This window comes from Ornithodoros turicata, chromosome 1 (genome assembly GCF_037126465.1).
Source record: "Ornithodoros turicata isolate Travis chromosome 1, ASM3712646v1, whole genome shotgun sequence".
In the NCBI taxonomy this organism is placed as follows: Eukaryota; Metazoa; Arthropoda; class Arachnida; order Ixodida; family Argasidae; genus Ornithodoros; species Ornithodoros turicata.
In genome coordinates, this window is record NC_088201.1 from 233,053,589 (window position 1) to 233,068,971 (window position 15,383).

Consider the following 15,383-nt stretch of genomic DNA (forward strand, 5'->3'; position numbering starts at 1 on the left):
GCCCTTGTGTCCTCCTATGAAATATTTCAAAGCCGAACTACTGCAGGTAAAGTTAGCTTGTACTCAGCTCTTAGAAGTGCCTGAGTGGTTAGATACAGTCTGCGAAAGGCTGAATGTTTTGTAGAAATTGTGTTATTAACGTGTCCGGTATAGAGGAGAAACATCGTATTCTCTCTCTGTGATTTTGTTGTATAGTGTATGGTATTGTGAGGTATTGAGTCGACGTGACTCAGAGTAGTAAGCTCTGAAAAATAAAGGTGGAAAAAAATAAGTCCCTGTGGCGCAGAGGATAGCGCGTTGGACTTCTAATCCAGAGGTTGCGGGTTCGATCCCCGCAAGGGATGCAATTTTATTAGAATCTCAGGTGTAGAGTGGAAAATGACAGTAGACAAGTGAAGGCATGCTCTTCCTCGCCTGGTTGCACAGTGTAATAAACATATATGATATTTGTTAATACACGCGCGTTTTCGAAAAGAAATTACTGTGAAAGGATAGCAGGGAAAAACCCCACAAGAGGATCCTGACACGTCGCCGTTTGTAGGACACGATTTTTTAACTTGTAGGCAAAGCACTCGTTGAGCACGAGGAGCACCAGTCTTTTGTTCCTGCAACTCTTTTACACCCGGTGGCATATCTCAATGCGTAGGTTCCCTGATGGATGAACACACGCAGTTTCCTCCAACTCATGTAAGACCTGGACATGGGTCCCTGTGGCGCAGAGGATAGCGCGTTGGACTTCTAATCCACAGGTCGCGGGTTCGATTCCCGCCAGGGATGCAATTTTATGAGAATTTCAGGTGTAGAGTCAAAAATGACAGCAGACAAGTGAAGTCATATTCTTCTTCGGTTGGTTGCACAGTGTAATAAACATAGATGATCTTTGTTAATACACGCGCGTTTTCGATAACAAATTACTGTGAAAGGATAGCAGGGAAAAACCCCACAAGAGGATCCTGACACGTCGCCGTTTGTAGGACACGATTTTTTAGCTTGTAGGCAAAGCACTCGTTGAGCACGAGGAGCACCAGTCTTTTGTTCCTGCAACTCTTTTACACCCGGTGGCATATCTCAATGCGTAGGTTCCCTGATGGATGAAAACACGCAGTTTCCTCCAACTCATGTAAGACCTGGACATGGGTCCCTGTGGCGCAGAGGATAGCGCGTTGGACTTCTAATCCACAGGTCGCGGGTTCGATTCCCGCCAGGGATGCAATTTTATGAGAATTTCTGGTGTAGAGTGGAAAATGACAGTAGACAAGTGAAGTCATGTTCTTCCTCGGTTGGTTGCACAGTGTAATAAATATAGATGATCTTTGTTAATACACGCGCGTTTTCGATAACAAATTACTGCGAAAGGATAGCAGGGAAAAACCCCACAAGAGGATCCTGACACGTCGCCGTTTGTAGGACACGATTTTTTAACTTGTAGGCAAAGCACTCGTTGAGCACGAGGAGCACCAGTCTTTTGTTCCTGCAACTGTTTTACACCCGGTGGCATATCTCAATGCGTAGGTTCCCTGATGGAAGAAAACACTCAGCAGCTTTGTTTCCTCCAACTCATGTAGGTTTTGCACGTTGGTCCCTGTGGTGCAGAGGATAGCGCGTTGGACTTCTAATCCAGAGGTCGCGGGTTCGATCCCTGCCAGGGATGCAATTTTATGAGAATCTCAGATGTAGAGTGGAAAATGACAGTAGACAAGTGAAGTCATGCTCTTCTTCGGGTGGTTGCACAGTGTAATAAACATACATGATCTTTGTTAATACACGCGCGTTTTCGAAAAGAAATTACTATGAAAGGATAGCAGGGAAAAACCACCACAAGAGGATTCTGACACGTCTCCGTTGGTAGGACACGGCTTTTTAACTTGTAGGCAAATCACGAGGAGCACCAGCCTTTGTTCCCGCAACCCTTTTACACCCGGTAGCATATCTCAATGCGTAGGTTCCCTGATGGAAGAAAACACTCAGCAGCTTTGTTTCCTCCAACTCATGTAGGTTTTGCACGTGGGTCCCTGTGGCGCTGAGGATAGCGCGTTGGACTTCTAATCCAGAGGTCGCCGGTTCGATCCACGCCAGTAATGCAATTTTATGAGAATCTCAGGTGTAGAGTGGAAAATCACAGTATACAAGTGAAGTCATGTTCTTCTTAGGTTGGGTTGCACAGTGTAATAAACATAGATGATCTTTGTTAATACACGCGCGTTTTCGATAACAAATTACTGCGAAAGGATAACAGGGAAAAACCCCACAAGAGGATCCTGACACGTCGCCGTTCGTAGGACACGATTTTTTAACTTGTAGGCAAAGCACTCGTTGAGCACGAGGAGCACCAGTCTTTTGTTCCTGCAACTCTTTTACACCCGGTGGCATATCTCAATGCGTAGGTTCCCTGATGGATGAAAACACGCAGTTTCCTGCAACTCATGTAAGACCTGCACATGGGTCCCTGTGGCGCAGAGGATAGCGCGTTGGACTTCTAATCCAGAGGTCGCGGGTTCGATCCCCGCCAGGGATGCGATTTTTTTGGGAATTTCAGGTGTAGAGTCGAAAATGACAGTAGACAAGTGAAGTCATGCTCTTCTTTGGGTGGTTGCACTGTGTAATAAACATAGATGATCTTTGTTAATACACGCGCGTTTTCGATAACAAATTACTGTGAAAGGATAGCAGGGAAAAAACCCACAAGAGGATCCTGACACGTCGCCGTTTGTAGGACACGATTTTTTAACTTGTAGGCAAAGCACTCGTTGAGCACGAGGAGCACCAGTCTTTTGTTCCTGCAACTCTTTTACACCCGGTGGCATATCTCAATGCGTAGATTCCCTGATGGATGAAAACACGCAGCAGCTTTGTTTCCTCCAACTCATGCAAGTCCTGGACACGGGTCCCTGTGGCGCAGAGGATAGCGCGTTGGACTTCTAATCCAGAGGTCGCGGGTTCGATCCCCGCCAGGGATGCAGTTTTTGAGAACCTCACGTGTAGAGTGGAAAATGACAGTAGACAAGTGAAGTCATGCTCTTCTTCGGGTGATTGCACAGTGTAATAAACATACATGATCTTTGTTAATACAAGCGCGTTTTCAAGAAGAAATTACTCTGAAAGGATAGCAGGGAAAAAACCCCACAAGAGGATTCTGACACGTAGGTAGGACATGGTTTTTTTAACTTGTTGGCAAAGCACTCGTTGAGCACGAGGAGCACCACTCTTTTGTTCCTGCAACTCTTTTACTCCCGGTGGCATATCTCAATGCGTAGGTTCCTAGATGGATGAAAACAGGCAGCAGCTTTGTTTCCTCCAACTCATGCAAGTCCTGGACATGGGTCCCTGTGGCGCAGAGGATAGCGCGTTGGACTTCTAATCCAGAGGTCGCGGGTTCGATCCCCGCCAGGGATGCAGTTTTTGAGAATCTCACGTGAGAGTGGAAAATGACAGTAGACAAGTGAGGTCATGCTCTTCTTCGGCTGGCTGCACAGTGTAATAAACATACTCGATCTTTGTTAATATACGCGCGTTTTCGAAAACAAATTACTGTGAAAGGATAGCAGGGAAGAGCCCCACAAGAGGATTCCGACACATTGCCGTTGGTAGGACACGGTTTTTTAACTTGTTGGCAAAACTCTCGTTGAGCACGAGGAGCACCAGTCTTTTGTTCCTGCAACTCTTTTACTCCCGGTGGCATATCTCAATGCGTAGGTTCCTTGATGGATGAAAACACGCAGCAGCTTTGTTTCCTCCAACTCATGCAAGTCATGGACACGGGTCCCTGTGGCGCAGAGGATAGCGCGTTGGACTTCTAATCCAGAGGTCGCGGGTTCGATCCCCGCCAGGGATGCAGTTTTTGAGAACCTCACGTGTAGAGTGGAAAATGACAGTAGACAAGTGAAGTCATGCTCTTCTTCGGGTGATTGCACAGTGTAATAAACATACATGATCTTTGTTAATACAAGCGCGTTTTCAAGAAGAAATTACTCTGAAAGGATAGCAGGGAAAAACCCCACAAGAGGATTCTGACACGTAGGTAGGACATGGTTTTTTCAACTTGTTGGCAAAGCACTCGTTGAGCACGAGGAGCACCACTCTTTTGTTCCTGCAACTCTTTTACTCCCGGTGGCATATCTCAATGCGTAGGTTCCTTGATGGATGAAAACAGGCAGCAGCTTTGTTCCCTCCAACTCATGTAAGTCCTGGACATGGGTCCCTGTGGCGCAGAGGATAGCGCGTTGGACTTCTAATCCAGAGGTCGCGGGTTCGATCCCCGCCAGGGATGCAGTTTTTGAGAATCTCACGTGAGAGTGGAAAATGACAGTAGACAAGTGAAGTCATGCTCTTCTTCGGGTGGTTGCACAGTGTAATAAACATACATGATCTTTGTTAATACAAGCGCGTTTTCAAAAAGAAATTACTGTGAAAGGATAGCAGGGAAAAACCCCACAAGAGGATTCTGACACGTCGCATAGGTAGGACATGTTTTTTTAACTTCTTGCCAAAGCACTCGTTGAGCACGAGGAGCACCACTCTTTTGTTCCTGCAACTCTTTTACTCCCGGTGGCATATCTCAATGCGTAGGTTCCTTGATGGATGAAAACAGGCAGCAGCTTTGTTTCCTCCAACTCATGTAAGTCCTGCACATGGGTCCCTGTGGCGCAGAGGATAGCGCGTTGGACTTCTAATCCAGAGGTCGCGGGTTCGATCCCCGCCAGGGATGCAGTTTTTGAGAATCTCACGTGAGAGTGGAAAATGACAGTAGACAAGTGAGGTCATGCTCTTCTTCGGCTGGCTGCACAGTGTAATAAACATACTCGATCTTTGTTAATATACGCGCGTTTTCGAAAACAAATTGCTGTGAAAGGATAGCAGGGAAGAGCCCCACAAGAGGATTCCGACACATTGCCGTTGGTAGGACACGGTTTTTTAACTTGTTGGCAAAACTCTCGTTGAGCACGAGGAGCACCAGTCTTTTGTTCCTGCAACTCTTTTACTCCCGGTGGCATATCTCAATGCGTAGGTTCCTTGATGGATGAAAACACGCAGCAGCTTTGTTTCCTCCAACTCATGCAAGTCCTGGACACGGGTCCCTGTGGCGCAGAGGATAGCGCGTTGGACTTCTAATCCAGAGGTCGCGGGTTCGATCCCCGCCAGGGATGCAGTTTTTGAGAACCTCACGTGTAGAGTGGAAAATGACAGTAGACAAGTGAAGTCATGCTCTTCTTCGGGTGATTGCACAGTGTAATAAACATACATGATCTTTGTTAATACAAGCGCGTTTTCAAGAAGAAATTACTCTGAAAGGATAGCAGGGAAAAACCCCACAAGAGGATTCTGACACGTAGGTAGGACATGGTTTTTTCAACTTGTTGGCAAAGCACTCGTTGAGCACGAGGAGCACCACTCTTTTGTTCCTGCAACTCTTTTACTCCCGGTGGCATATCTCAATGCGTAGGTTCCTTGATGGATGAAAACAGGCAGCAGCTTTGTTCCCTCCAACTCATGTAAGTCCTGGACATGGGTCCCTGTGGCGCAGAGGATAGCGCGTTGGACTTCTAATCCAGAGGTCGCGGGTTCGATCCCCGCCAGGGATGCAGTTTTTGAGAATCTCACGTGAGAGTGGAAAATGACAGTAGACAAGTGAAGTCATGCTCTTCTTCGGGTGGTTGCACAGTGTAATAAACATACATGATGTTTGTTAATACAAGCGCGTTTTCAAAAAGAAATTACTGTGAAAGGATAGCAGGGAAAAACCCCACAAGAGGATTCTGACACGTCGCATAGGTAGGACATGGTTTTTTAACTTCTTGGCAAAGCACTCGTTGAGCACGAGGAGCACCACTCTTTTGTTCCTGCAACTCTTTTACTCCCGGTGGCATATCTCAATGCGTAGGTTCCTTGATGGATGAAAACACGCAGCAGCTTTGTTTCCTCCAACTCATGTAAGTCCTGCACATGGGTCCCTGTGGCGCAGAGGATAGCGCGTTGGAGTTCTAATCCAGAGGTCGCGGGTTCGACCCCCGCCAGGGATGCAGTTTTTGAGAATCTCACGTGAGAGTGGAAAATTACAGTAGACAAGTGAAGTCATGCTCTTCTTCGGGTGGTTGCACAGTGTAATAAACATACATGATCTTTGTCAATACAAGCGCGTTTTCAAAAAGAAATTACTGTGAAAGGATAGCAGGGAAAAACCCCACAAGAGGATTCTGACACGTCGCATAGGTAGGACATGGTTTTTTAACTTCTTGGCAAAGCACTCGTTGAGCACGAGGAGCACCACTCTTTTGTTCCTGCAACTCTTTTACTCCCGGTGGCATATCTCAATGCGTAGGTTCCTTGATGGATGAAAACAGGCAGCAGCTTTGTTCCCTCCAACTCATCCTGGACATGGGTCCCTGTGGCGCAGAGGATAGCGCGTTGGACTTCTAATCCACAGGTCGCGGGTTCGATTCCCGCCAGGGATGCAATTTTATGAGAATTTCAGGTGTAGAGTCAAAAATGACAGCAGACAAGTGAAGTCATGCTCTTCTTCGGGTGGTTGCACAGTGTAATAAACATACATGATCTTTGTTAATACACACGCGTTTTCGAAAAGAAATTACTGTGAAAGGATGGCAGGGAAAAACCACACAAGAGGATTCTGACACGTTGCCGTTGGTAGGACAAAGTTTTTTAACTTGTACTCAAAGCACTCGTTGTGCACGAGGAGCACCAGTCTTTTGTTCCTGCAACTCTTTTACTCCCGGTGGCATATCTCAATGCGCAGGTTCCTTGATGGATGAAAACAGGCAGCAGCTTTGTTCCCTCCAACTCATGTAAGTCCTGGACATGGGTCCCTGTGGCGCAGAGGATAGCGCGTTGGACTTCTAATCCAGAGGTCGCGGGTTCGATCCCCGCCAGGGATGCAGTTTTTGAGAATCTCACGTGCAGAGTGGGAAATGACAGTAGACTAGTGAAGTCATGCTCTTCTTCGGGTGGTTGCTCAGTGTAATAAACATACATGACTTTTGTTAATATATGGGCGTTTTCGAAAACATATTACTGTGAAAGGATAGTAGGGAAGAGCCCCACAAGAGGATTCTGATACGTCGCCGTTGGTAGGACACGGTTATTTAACTTGTAGGCAAAGCACTCGTTGAGCACGAGGAGCACCAGTCTTTTGTTCTTGCAACTCTTTTACACCCGGTAGGATATCTCAATGCGTCGGTTCCCTGATGGATGAAAACACGCAGCAGCTTTGCTTCCTCCAACTCATGTAGGTCCAAGACACGGGTCCCTGTGGCGCAGAGGATAGCGCGTTGGACTTCTAATTCAGAGGTCGTAGGTCGCAATTTTATGAGAATCTCAGGTGTAGAGTCGGAAATGACAGTAGACAAGTGAAGTCATGCTCTTCTTCGACTGGTTGCACAGTATAATAAACATACATGATATTTGTTAATACATGCGCGTTTTCCAAAACAAATTACTGGGAAAGGATAGTAGGGAAAAACCCCACAAGAGGATTCTGGCTTGTCGCCGTTGGTTATGGAGACGGGCTTTTAACCTTCAGGGAATGTATTCGTTGAGCACCAATATTTTGTTCTTGCAACTCTGTTATGCAGCTTGCATATCTCAATGCGTAGGTTCCCTACTTGATGAAAATAGACAGCAGCTTGGTTTCCTTCAACTCATGTGAGTCCTACACACGGGTCCCTGTGGCGCAGAGGATAGCGCGTTGGACTTCTAATCCAGAGGTCGCGCGTCGCAAAACCAAAGTAGACAAGTGAAGTCAAGTGGTGCTGTGTTTCCGCTGCATGCACAATTTTCTAAACATACAAGCTCTTTGTCAACAGACGTGCGTTTTGCAAGGAAAATTGCCGTGAAAGGCCAGTAGTGGAAAAGAGGACGAGAGTATTCTCAGACGTCGCCATTGGCTATGGACTGTGTGTTTTTAAGTTGTGGGCAACGCATTCGTTGAATGCTAGGAACACTAGCCTTATGGTCAAAAAAGTACAGAAACACCGACTTAACATAACAAGTCGGAGTTTCTCTACTTCTTTGACCTGTTATGTCGTCTCCCGGCTTTTGGAGTATTTTTGCTACTATTCTTATGTTTCTGCCACTGTATTACACCAGCTGGCATATCTCCATACGTAGGTCAGATAGTAAAGGTTGCTTATTCTACATCGCTTGAGTGCGACTTTGTGTATGCCGGGCAGACAGGTCGCTGCTTGAATGAATGGATTATGGAACACAATGGTCAACGTTAAAAAGATGCCTGGTCACTCATAACTTGTAAACCACCTGAAGGAGTTCGAAAGCTCGCGCATGTTTCGAGGACACCGTAGTGCATGCGTCAGAACCCCTCAGTCATCGAAGGTTGTTCCGCGAATCGCTGGAAGTAGCTAGCAGAGGGAATGCGATAAGGAGTGCACGGATTTGTACCCAAGCAGCACAATGTACCGAAAGTCGATTACAATGGGCGTGGACGGTATGTGTCTTATCAATGTTCTTTAGTTTCACGAGTCTGTACAAGGCCTTCCACCTACCCGTCCACCCCTATTGCTCTCGACTTTCAGTACATTGTGATGTTTGGGTAGGCACTAAGAGGTAGCGCTCTTCGTCGCATACACCGTTCTAAGCCAACAAAACCTTCAGAACCGTAATGTGTTATATTCCTATTGGAGCGAAACCTGATAAATAAAAAGGTGTCCGACCCCTTTCTAGACTTATCGGGAGACAGACAGCGATAACATCCGCGATGACGATTGGCATACTGCGTGTTGTCCGGTCAAGAGCGCCCCCTGTTAGTAGGTAAAAATCCGCTTTGTAGTGATAATCAATGTTCCTTATTTCCCCTTGCTCCTCTCTGCCGGTTTATGGCAATAGTCATGTTTCGCTTATCCTGAGTTGAGATTTCGAATTTGTTTGAATTGATATTGGAATTCGTTATCCGTATCCGGACAGCAAGTACGGGGAACAATCTTTCAGGGCCCGGGACATTCAGATGCGCTTATCTGGAAAAGTGTCAACGTCCTCCGTCCCTGTCATGCGCTGTGTTTGCATTCCCAAGCAGCACAGTGCACTGAAAGTCGAGTGCAGTAGGGGTGGACGGTATGTGTCTTATCAATGTTCTTTAGCTTCACGAGTCTGTTCAAGGCCTTCCACCTACCCGTCCACCCCTATTGCACTCGACTTTCAGTACATCGTGCTGCTTGGGTTGTTTCAGGAAAAGCTCACATCTTACCGGGGTATTCTGCACAGTTTGACGCCCCTCTCTTTGGCGCCTTTTGATGTGTGCGGGCACGCAGTTAAAATGGAAGACGATAAGTGGAAGAGGTGCCCTGCATCCACCGCGTGCAAGAAGACCACATGTGAAGATGAATGTTCAGGCCGTCCGAAATCATCGCCTGTCTTTCGGCATGTGCCAAAGAGATTTGTAAGAAGACAAACGCATGTACAGAGAACCAACTTTCTGAGACACTTCCCTTCGCTGAACAGATAGTGTCACGCAGCAGGTGTTGTGGCTACGACCATGACTCTGTCGTAACGCGTGCCTACTAATTTCAAGCGGTCCACTTCCGAATTTTGGAAGTAACGATCTTTTCCTTGTTTCCTTCTCTGGAGCTAGAGGCTAGCTAAAGAGGTGTCCCAGATTTTTCGGGTTTCCCCCGCAAGTTTTGCGTCGTCCGGTTATCCGGAAATTCGTTGTCCGGGACGAGAAAGGACTACTCACCAAGCTGTCCGGATAATGCAGACATAAGGTATGTTAGACCATTAGGCCATATATTAGACATATAATACACTGACATACATAGACATTAGACACATTAGACCATATATAATTCCATAAAGAATATCTTTGCTGCGGTGTAGGACCTGCGTGTATGTGTAGGGTACATGACGTCATCATACGCGTGAGTGCTCGTCTCCTAACAACGGTACAGCTGTACTTCGAGCCGGTGTTCGGCCATTTCATCGAACACCGTTTCATCGACGTCATTTGATCGAATGCCGCTTCACTCAACACTTCAGCACGTCGCTTCTACAATACATGCAGCAACGTTTCTTGGCCCTGAGCACTGTTGTACGTAGCGGCGTTACTAGTAGCGGCGTTACCGTATCCGCTACTTTTTTCGGTAGCGGAGTAGAGATCGCGCTACATTTTTAAACTGGTAGCGAAAGAAGTATTCCGTTACAAATTTCCGGTAGCCCAATCTTTGAATCTCGCTACCGCAACGGCTACTTTCCGAGCTGAGGTTCGCGACAACTCGACTTCAACCTATCATCAAGCCTCCACTCTGCCTGTCTTCGAACAAGCTGCACAATATCACAACTCAATTTTTGAACACGGGGCAAATAGCCGAAAGGAGGGCACAGAGGCCATTATCTTACAAAGAGGCTGTGTCCTCCACTTGTTCCCTATTTGGGATTAACCCTCTTGAAGATCCGGGGTATGGTCCGATCCGAGTTGCCTGCAAACTGACGTCACTCCTACTGCATTCTGGAGCCGTCCCCGCTAGCTATGAGTCATGACGTTCCACATGACATTGTACATGGTACGCTTAGGTGCTTGAGAGTTGCCATTCCCTGTCCGCTGCAATGGAGGGACCATGGCCTGCTACAGCAAGTATGGTGAGCTACATACATACAGCATACAGCAAGCATCTTTGAGTATAGGGAGGAGAAAGAAAACGGTATAGCGTGGTGTTCTGATGTTTACTATGCGCCTTGGTGGGAAAGCTTTATCTGCGCGTCAAGGAAGTCATCGTCCCATTTGAAAAAAGCACACCATAGTATGTTTACTAACTTCTCGCTCCGGGCAACCTGAGTTCTTTTTGTGACAAAGCTGTTGAGCCTTTCATCGGTAGACTTGTTATGTGCTTTATTTACTTTAGAGGAAGGGAAAAAATATATGCAGGCTCTCGACCAAAGCGGCTTTAGTAAATCTGTAAAAGCGGTTTTCCAAATGTGGCCTTCAGGCTACCTACGTGTAACCTCTATTGGACGTCGATTTATTATTTTGGTATATTATCTTATTTTATTATTCATTATTTTGAGATATAATTTAATTTTGTTATTTAGTATTTTTACACGTTTGAAGTACGCCATCAACGACGCAGTTTCTTTCCTAAAAAGTAGCGCATTAAGTATCGTGTTACTTGTTATGGGTAACGGTAGCGGTATTCTGCTACTTTTAGGTACGTGTAACGATATTGGGAATTTCGTTACTTTATGCTCAGGTAGCGCGTATCGGTATTACGCTACGTTTTTCGGGTAGCGCGTACAACACTGGTACTTAGTAAGGAGAAAATGTTCGTGTTTCCGCACGACAACTTTTATATTGGACAGCCTATTACCTATTCAGTTGAACAGCGTCATAACAGTGTTCCTGACCACTGCTACGATATAGAACAGGCTAGTCGATAGAATAAGATACTGTCCGACTGTTTCCATATGAATGTCTATTTTACCCGTCAGTGAAATCGCTGGGTGACCAAAACAAAAAATAACGATACGTGTCGATAACATAACGAAATTTTGCCCAGAATGATGGATGGTAATTAGTTCTGATCAAACTGTCTATTGCTATCGACTACAAGAGATATACGGGTGTCTTGAAAATGAGACTGAAGTGTATGATGTAAGCTATTGAAGAATCGTGATTACTTAAATACACTTATACTTACATCTCTTTATTAGAAGCAATCTAAAACCGGATAGGCATATTAAACAAGTGTTTTCTAAAGCAAGTCGACGGCTTTCGACGTGAAAAAGTAAACTTCGCTTCGGACCAACGAAAGAAATTAACAATATACAAACTTACTTTCTATATCTAAATGTTTTTGTGCCATCAAATGTGCCACGCAGTTCATCGCTATGTACTCCCTCATCCTCTTTCTTTCCGCCCTCACTCATGTTGGTGCTATATATCGTTTCGTAACACGTGCGCAATGTACCTGAAGAAGGACAGCCTCTGCCTGAAAGCTCGTATAAACCCCTAAATTTGGATGCATCCTTAGTCTTCCATTCTCATGCATACCTCTCTGGCTTCGACATTCTTCATTGTTTTCTTGGTCAACATACAAATCATTAGATTCCATTAGAATACACACACATATATATATATATATATATATATGCTACAAAATTTAGGTTCGAACGACCAGGATGTTGAATATAGATAGGGGAGAAAAGACACCAGAGACTGAAGCAGGGAGTAGGGGAAATTTATTTATTAAGCTGGCATTTAAACTAAGGGTCTGGGGAAGTCTACGTTTCGGCGGAAGCTCCGCCTTCTTCGGGACTGACACGAAAATCTATGTACAAGGTCTTTTAAAAGGTTACAAAAGTGTCGTCACAGTTGGTACAATTCCACTGCGAGGCAGTCGTCAGTGAGTCATGTTCTGGAAGATTCCGGAAGGTTCCTGGGTCATCGGCCGGGGAGATTACGTGTCAGAGCCTTGGGTCGCACTCGTTGGCACTGTCCCAGTGGCACTGTCTTCGTCAGGACTAAAGCCAGGACTAAAAACCTTTAGTCCTGACGAAGACAGTGCCACTGTCGAAACGTCGACAACCCTTTTAGCATTCCAAGTATATTAAATGTAAATAAATTATCCCTTTTTTCTTACTTCCCGTACCTTCGTAGTCTGTGTTTCAATTTTCATTTCAGCTACATATATTCGCGGTCGTCCGAACCCCATTCACCAAGTATATATATATATATATATATATATATATATACCGGGTGTTTCAGTTAAATCCCCGGGCTAAATAATTCGCGAGCAGGTGCACCAATCGACGAATTTTCTTTTTTGCAAGTATCTGTCCGATACCACTTACAAGATGCGCACAGCGTGAATGAGCGGGAGGCGCTCATTATTTAAATAAAAATTCAAATGAGTTTCGTGAAAAAAGCTAACTTCTAAAGCAGGGCGCCGTCGGATTTAAAAGGGTACTACCCCTTTTGGGACCTTCAGTGGACACCTTTTAGAGAAAAATCTGCCACCGAAGCGGGTCATTTCTTGCAGTACTTAATTGGTTTCGGTTTACGTATTTTTGTCGCGGCTGGTCGCGGTGAAGCGCAAAAGGACGCTCTTTCACTTCCATGTCCACCAATGAATTACGTCCTTACACCAATGAATTACATCGTTTTGCGATTCGCCGCGACCAGCCGCGACAAAAATACGTAAACCGAAACCAATTAAGTATTGAAACAACAACCCTTATGAAAATGGGTGTTTAGTTTCTGTTTACTTTCTACAGACCAAGGTCAACATGGAAAACAAACATTCTTCAGAGTTTGTGTTGCTTTCATGTTTACATCATATGTTTACTTCTTGTTGACTTATGGCCCTCAACTTTCTGTAGACATTTGGCTACAGAATAGCTGTGGAATTTTTTGTTCTCTTTCTGTGTACTGTCAACATAATTCTGGTAACACCATCCCGCGTATGATGTGAAGACTTTTTGTAGACTTCCTGTGACTCCACTCTCTTAGAAATGAACTTCACCGCATAGCACACTCCTGGCCAATCATCATCTCGAATATCGTTATCTGCCTGAAAACTGGAGGTGTACGCCATTTTTGTGACAATTATGAACAGCGTAAGTATCACAAAAAGCCGTGCGCCTACCGTTTTGATCAAATCAGGTCACATAGCGATATCAGTCGAGTTGATGGTCGGCTAGGAGCATGCTATGCGGTGAAGTTCATTTTTAAGAGTGCATATGTTCACTTACTCGCAACACGCATAAAATACACGAAATGAAGTACTGCAAAATTATATATGTATCTACTTTATTCCGAAAATGCATACCTTGAAAGTGGTATCCAGTGTCAACACAATCATACAAAACATCCCGCGCACACAGTAGTTACGCATTTCACACGTACACATCCTTCGTGCCACATAGTGTCGCGTCGCACAATTGACAGTCAATGATCTGCTGTTCTTCTGGCGACCCACGGTGAAACAGCTAGAATTTCGGCGCCAGCGACGTCTCTGAAGCGCTGGAGAGATATGTGTCTGAAATAGGGCGTGCAATCGCAAATTAGTAACGTTCAAACACAAGTGAGTAAAACTGAGTAATACGGTCATAGCAACAACAAAGTTGGTTCACCCAGCTTAGTGTTCAACAAAGTAGAGCCTGCAAGAAGGAAAATGAAATTAGGAGAATCAACACCAGCCACGAAGTGTACACTTACCTGACGGGACGCAACACTGCAGCCGCTGCTCCGAACAAACAACAAAAACCTACAGCACAACAGTCATGGTGTGAATACATGCGAAGCTTAATCACACACTCCGATCACACAGCTTACCCATTACCCGACGCAAAATCATATCCTCCTTCCTTCTTTCATGGCCTGCAACAACGAGAATGAAATTAGCAGAAGCAACACCGGCCACGAACTGATACTTGTACACTTACCTGACGGGACGCAACACTGCAGCCGCTGCTCCAAACAAACAACAAAAGCCAACAGTCATGGTGTGAATACAAGTGAAGCTTAATCACACACTTCGATCACACAGCTTACCCCATACGACGCAAAATCACGGCCTCCTTTGTTCACAAATGGACGAGCGAGCGCGAAGACCGTTCAAACGTCTTGCAACGGTTCCAACGACATTCCGATGATGCTAATGGCGATGACTCCTTCGTGACCAGGCGAGGGGCGAGGGTGAAGCACGGCGGCGCAGAGTCAAAATGTGGAGCAAACTTGTCGCATGCGCATGATCCTCATGTGGTCGTATAAGTTGGAAATATATTGCATAATAAACTGAAATATAAATAATACGAGGAAGCGCCTTCCCAAAGCCAACGAAAATGTATTTAGAGCTTTAGTGTGCAGCTAAAATGTGGCAAAGTGTCATTTAAGCTACATTTGATCATAAGTTCAGATTCAAATACCGCTTTGTTTAGTGGAAAGACGGTAACACTGATCTGTCTACCTCCCGGGACGTTTTTTTTTTTTTTTTTTGAACTCACCCTGAAATTGCTAATATTACCCATACAGCCTGTCTCCCAATGAATAGATTCACAAATATGCCTCTATACATATATACCACCACCCCCCACCCCGTTAGGAAATGCTCGGTACCCCCAGAGGTCGACCTCTGGGACATTACTGGCCGATAATGCAGTAATTAATAATACAAAATACATCTATAAAATAAAACGGTCGAAATAAATACTCGTTACACAGGTGCACAGAAAGTCCACAAAGCGTCAACAACGACACCTATGTACATTGTCCACACAAGGTACACATAAGGTATTTCAAAAGACTGTCAACATGATGTCAACAGCAATTCCTGTTGACTTGATCAACAAGAAGTCGAAGTCAACACACTGTCAAGACAGGAAACAAGAAGTCCACAAGAAGTCTGCAGAAAGACAAAATGCATTTT

At 45.3% G+C, this 15,383-nt stretch overlaps 1 long non-coding RNA gene and 15 other non-coding genes across 18 annotated transcripts; 15 read left to right on the forward strand and 1 right to left on the reverse strand.

The window, feature by feature from the left end:
* The first annotated feature begins 271 nt into the window (after positions 1-271).
* On the forward strand, positions 272-344 carry Trnar-ucu (transfer RNA arginine (anticodon UCU)). Its single transcript has one exon. It is a non-coding gene; the product is annotated as a tRNA-Arg (tRNA).
* A 360-nt stretch (positions 345-704) lies between these two features.
* Positions 705-777, forward strand: Trnar-ucu (transfer RNA arginine (anticodon UCU)). Its single transcript has one exon. It is a non-coding gene; the product is annotated as a tRNA-Arg (tRNA).
* A 360-nt stretch (positions 778-1,137) lies between these two features.
* Positions 1,138-1,210, forward strand: Trnar-ucu (transfer RNA arginine (anticodon UCU)). The gene has a single exon. It is a non-coding gene; the product is annotated as a tRNA-Arg (tRNA).
* A 368-nt stretch (positions 1,211-1,578) lies between these two features.
* On the forward strand, positions 1,579-1,651 carry Trnar-ucu (transfer RNA arginine (anticodon UCU)). Its single transcript has one exon. It is a non-coding gene; the product is annotated as a tRNA-Arg (tRNA).
* A 791-nt stretch (positions 1,652-2,442) lies between these two features.
* On the forward strand, positions 2,443-2,515 carry Trnar-ucu (transfer RNA arginine (anticodon UCU)). Its single transcript has one exon. It is a non-coding gene; the product is annotated as a tRNA-Arg (tRNA).
* A 369-nt stretch (positions 2,516-2,884) lies between these two features.
* Positions 2,885-2,957, forward strand: Trnar-ucu (transfer RNA arginine (anticodon UCU)). Its single transcript has one exon. It is a non-coding gene; the product is annotated as a tRNA-Arg (tRNA).
* A 363-nt stretch (positions 2,958-3,320) lies between these two features.
* Positions 3,321-3,393, forward strand: Trnar-ucu (transfer RNA arginine (anticodon UCU)). The gene has a single exon. It is a non-coding gene; the product is annotated as a tRNA-Arg (tRNA).
* A 366-nt stretch (positions 3,394-3,759) lies between these two features.
* Positions 3,760-3,832, forward strand: Trnar-ucu (transfer RNA arginine (anticodon UCU)). The gene has a single exon. It is a non-coding gene; the product is annotated as a tRNA-Arg (tRNA).
* A 362-nt stretch (positions 3,833-4,194) lies between these two features.
* Trnar-ucu (transfer RNA arginine (anticodon UCU)) lies at positions 4,195-4,267 on the forward strand. Its single transcript has one exon. It is a non-coding gene; the product is annotated as a tRNA-Arg (tRNA).
* Positions 4,268-4,632: 365 nt separating this feature from the next.
* Trnar-ucu (transfer RNA arginine (anticodon UCU)) lies at positions 4,633-4,705 on the forward strand. Its single transcript has one exon. It is a non-coding gene; the product is annotated as a tRNA-Arg (tRNA).
* Positions 4,706-5,071: 366 nt separating this feature from the next.
* Trnar-ucu (transfer RNA arginine (anticodon UCU)) lies at positions 5,072-5,144 on the forward strand. Its single transcript has one exon. It is a non-coding gene; the product is annotated as a tRNA-Arg (tRNA).
* Positions 5,145-5,506: 362 nt separating this feature from the next.
* Trnar-ucu (transfer RNA arginine (anticodon UCU)) lies at positions 5,507-5,579 on the forward strand. Its single transcript has one exon. It is a non-coding gene; the product is annotated as a tRNA-Arg (tRNA).
* A 365-nt stretch (positions 5,580-5,944) lies between these two features.
* Positions 5,945-6,017, forward strand: Trnar-ucu (transfer RNA arginine (anticodon UCU)). Its single transcript has one exon. It is a non-coding gene; the product is annotated as a tRNA-Arg (tRNA).
* A 359-nt stretch (positions 6,018-6,376) lies between these two features.
* Positions 6,377-6,449, forward strand: Trnar-ucu (transfer RNA arginine (anticodon UCU)). The gene has a single exon. It is a non-coding gene; the product is annotated as a tRNA-Arg (tRNA).
* Positions 6,450-6,817: 368 nt separating this feature from the next.
* Trnar-ucu (transfer RNA arginine (anticodon UCU)) lies at positions 6,818-6,890 on the forward strand. The gene has a single exon. It is a non-coding gene; the product is annotated as a tRNA-Arg (tRNA).
* Positions 6,891-13,738: 6,848 nt separating this feature from the next.
* On the reverse strand, positions 13,739-15,383 carry LOC135377175 (uncharacterized). Of its 3 annotated transcripts, none has more exons than XR_010418081.1 (4): positions 14,510-15,383; positions 14,401-14,425; positions 14,174-14,335; positions 13,739-14,115 (listed from the first exon to the last, which is right to left on the reverse strand). It is a non-coding gene; the product is annotated as an uncharacterized LOC135377175 (long non-coding RNA). The 3 variants fall into 3 exon arrangements; XR_010418082.1 differs by having other exon boundaries at positions 13,739-13,994; positions 14,089-14,115; positions 14,401-15,383; XR_010418080.1 differs by having other exon boundaries at positions 14,401-15,383.